Genomic DNA, 4,630 nt, shown 5'->3' on the forward strand with positions numbered 1-4,630 from the left:
TGCAACCCGGAAGGAAAGGGAGCTGGGCTGGGACACGCAGCCGCCTTCCTCCTTCTTCCCCTCCGCGGCCGCGCAGCCGGGCGGGACCCAGCGGCATCGCGGGCGCGGGCGGAGCTGCCGCCCGCTTAGGAGGGGCCTCCGCCCCTTGGGGCGTGTTCAGCATCCCGAGAGCCCAAATCGCGCAGAGGGAAAATCGGAAAAAAGTTATCAAAGGCTCTTTTAAATCAAGTCTTTTGTAGCAGGCTCATAAGGGTTTTGGTTTTGCGGGTTTTCTTATGTCCTTGGGACAGATCGCCTAGTGGACTTTACGAAATAAAACTGGGAGAGACTCTTAATTCCCTTGTTGATTTAGTAAGCTGTATCTTGATGAACCGTGTTGCTTTAAAGTACAAAATGTACATTCCAAATTGTCATCCTTTCAAGTTATGGAAATAGTTTTCCACACTACGAGGACATACAATTGGATTTTTTTTCATCTCTGTGCCACCCTAATTCTCAGGTGCTGATGAATAGAAATTGATGTGCTACCTAATTTTATCACTTTATCAAACAGTGTACTAACTTAAGATTCAGTATGAACAGGTAAAGTGAATTTTTAGTTATAAGTACTTTAACAGCAAACAATGAATGTAAATAAATCCAAACCAAGCGTTTCTTCCCCAGCTTCCTTCTTTGTATCTTTTAACATAATTTATAGCATGTATCTAAGGCTCTAATTATAGGGACTGGGTTGCTAGGCAAAAAATGAGTATTTTGGGAAACTTCCTGTTCATGATACTTCTAAATACCAACCCAAAGCTGTTTCCTAACAGTGTGCTGTGTAAATTAAGCAATATTTTACACAGAGAGCCCGTCATTAACTCATTTTTTTCTGATTTGGACAGCAAGCAAATTATTCCTTCTTTCATCTAGCAAGCAAAATATTCCTTCTTCTTTTTCCCATTATAAAAATACCCCAAAATCCTGTGTATGCTTTGGAATAGAATTGGACTTTGCCACAAATAATACCAAAACATCCTGGAAAAGCTTAGAGAAGGACATCACTGAAAAACTGCAGTGTCACAATGTGAAAAGAAGAAATTACTTTTTATATAAAGTATTTAAATTTATTGAATGCATAAAACTAAAATAAGAGCATGCATGTAATTTTGATTGTAATTGGTGTCAAGATCATCACTGCACCTGATAGAGGAATCCTTGAACTGTGAGAGAATTAGGTTATTGTGTCTTTTGTATTATTTTGTGTCTTTGATGATAACAATCCTATATTTTCTTCTCAGAATAGTTTTTTGAGTTCACATCAATCAAGACATCACTTTCTTTCAAATTTTTCCAGAACCAGGAAGAAAGAGAAGAGAAAGGTATAATGGTGTTATTTAATCCTGGTTTGAATAATGCCAAGAATCTATATTTAAGAGAGTCAGATCAGATCTGTCTTTATTAATCATTCAGAGAGACTGAAAGTAGAGCATAAAGACCATGAAATCCACTCTGAATAACTTAGAATTCTCATTGTTGTAAATTTTACTTGCTTTAAAAAACCCAAGAGATACTCAGCAGGATTGTGTTCATTTAGGTTACAGTATTAATCTCTTCCTGTTGTATAATTGAATATAATATAATGCTTTTTTCCCCTTTTTATTGCAAAAAACTTTGTAAACCAAAAGCAGACAGTGAGAGGGAACCAATGTGTTCCACTTCAAAGGATGTGTAAATCTGCATTTGTGATTCTGATGTTATGGTTAAGAATTTCAGATCAACCCCTGGGTTTTAATGAAAAATTGGTAACATGGTGCCTCTCCTATGGGAGTTCATATTTTTGTACAGTATTGGCGAGGGACAAGTGTGGAGAGTAAGCAAGAGCACAAGGAAGAAAATAAATTTTAAAATAAACAAGTTAGCATAAATATATTCCCTAAGAGATTTTTATAACCCTTGCAAACACGTGGCATTGCTGCCAATAAGCAGCTCTATCAAGAAATAGAACCCCAGTGCAAAGTTCTTAATGTAATGCTGTGAGATATTTCAGTCCTGGCCGTGTGTCTGCTGCTCTCCTTCCTCTCCGCTGCAGGGCTGCACAGTGGTACCTGGCCATCTCCACTAACTAACACTGAGACCCACTTGAGCACCAAGCTTGCAATTTAGGTATTCAGAGGCAAGGAAGCTGGTTGATAAGCTGGCTGTGACTTAATAAAGGCAGTCATTTTTTATGTTCACTAAGTTAGCTGTCTGATTTATATAGCCAAAAGTCTTGAGTGTGCCACTGCAAAAACTGTTGGCACCTGAGACACGGTATCATGTTTGGAGTTTGAAAATCCAGTTCAAAACAGAGGAGGTTGATTTGCATACATTTGCATACTGTTTAAACGGACATGTTCAGTAACTGAACTGGATTATGTAAAAGAACTTGGGAAAGAGCCGAACACTGGTTTTTGAAATAGAGAAAAATGCAGCAGTTGAGCTGTCCTTTGGCTCTCAGGAGAGCTCAGCTTTATTCTCTGCCTGACTCACTGGGGTCATTTCCTCTATTTATGGCAGCTGTGATATTCCTGAAAGCACCATGCAGCATCAGCACTGTGTACAGGCAGGGGCATGAAGAAACCAGTTACATATTTTCAAACAATTTTCTAGTCAATTGGACAAGAAATTAAAGTGTTCTGCAGCTATGATTTGGTTTCTGCAGAAACCTCTGTTTTTATAATTAGCTGGTTGCTGTTGTGCATCTCCTAAGGATCTGGTGGCTGAAATTCCCATGTTGAGAGTCTGTTCTCAGATCTCATGTCTCACTGCAGCAAAAGTCTGGTCACTGAATAGAGATGTGTAGACTTTAATTACAGAAATACTGAGAAAAGGCAGTGATCATTTGTCAAGTGTATTCACAATTGTAAGGAGAGCCTTGCACTGGAGAATCAAAAGACACATAAAAAATACTGGTTGAGCTGGCTTCACCCACTTATGGAGGGGTACTTTTTGTTTTGGAGGTGATGAGGAGATTAATCATTTTGCACAAGGTTTTGCTGTAGTTCTCCAAGCAAAGGCAGGAGCCAAGAGTCCAGATCTCCAGATTTCTGGCCACCTACCCCAGCCCCAGAGAAGCTTTTCTAAACTGCAGCTTGCTTCTGCAGAATATGCAACACTCTTCCTTGATTTCACTTCTACATTTGGGTATTCAGGAACATATGTGAGGCATAGCTTTGGACAAGACTGGGGGTGCAGGCATGCTGCAGAGACATCACAGCAGCATTGTTTGTTATAGCCACAGCCTGGCCACGTTTCAGTAAATGGCAAAAGTCCCGTTGGCAATCTGGCCAGAGTTCCAATTATAAATCCCAAATTAGCATTTGGGGATGATGACATTATGGCTGATCAGAGGCGCACTACAGATTTCAGAGCTGTTGATAATATATCAAGGCTGTCACACGCCTTGGACAGAATTCAGGTGGGGCTGCAGAGATGAGAACTCTTAAGTAGGGCCTTCTTTCATATGTCTGTATCTATTTGTTTTCTGTTCTTATCCTTTACTAAATTACATGTTTTATTACCTACTCAGGTTTTATAATGCTCTCTCGGCAAGTGAAATATGCCCATATCTCTTTGGCTTTGCCCACATTTACTAGAGAGGAAAATCACAGATCCCTTCCCAATTCCTGTGGTATTTCCACTGTCTTTAGTGACCTAGAAAATATATTAACAAGTTACTTTTTAATTTCACTGGATACCACATGTTTAGTGGTCTTACTATGTTATATTTCATTATAGAACTTTTAACAGTTACTTTGCTGTACCATTTTAGAAAAACATCTACTGTTGTCCAGGAAAAAAAAGTATTTCTGACTGAATTAGAAAAAAAACAGCAAAAATTAATTATTATTTCCATGGTGTCACTAGAGCATGGCATGGTACTTGTTTCTCAGCCACTCTTACTGGAATGCCTGCAATCCTGAGCAGCAAGAATCCTGAACCACCAGACCATCTGACGAGGTTCTGCTGGGTGACAGCCTGGGAGCAGGATTTCTACAGAGAAAATCTACTCCTGGCCCACACGGCCAGAACTGGAAACTTCCAAAATTATGGCTGGCAAGACAAAGGAGGCCTCTCTCAGTGACAGTCCAATAGACAGAGTTGTACTGCTGTGACTCTAGGAGACGACTTTTTTGGTAACTCAAACAGGTTCCCACAAAGATAGGCTGAGATCAGACTGGCTGGAGAGACTGTACAGTTTCTTTTCAAGGAAGATTTCATGAGGATAAAGCCATGAGCGAGCTGCTCTGAGCACACAGCTTGAGCCTACTTTGGGAAGGAGGTTGCACCACAACCTGGGTGTCTGGTTTGACTCCTCCACAATTATGTTCATGGGCAAGCATAATTTCAAGCTTGGATCTGATGGAAGACCCCAGACCATGGTGGCTGCAGGGTGGGAAGGGGGTGCTGCTGGCACACACTACTGGGCAGCAAAGGGTCTCTCAGAAGCTGCTGCGTGGCATGTACCTGTGGGAACGCTGCTGTGCCCACCCCGTGCCACTGGCCATGCTCATATGGGGACCCTCAACAGTGGTATGTGCTGCAGAGGAAGAAATTGGACTGGCATTTCATTTATTTTGGGGAGGTGGCCACTATAAATTTGACTTGT

Source organism: Fringilla coelebs (genome assembly GCF_963513975.1).
Source record: "Fringilla coelebs genome assembly, chromosome: 3".
Classification (NCBI taxonomy): Eukaryota; Metazoa; Chordata; class Aves; order Passeriformes; family Fringillidae; genus Fringilla; species Fringilla coelebs.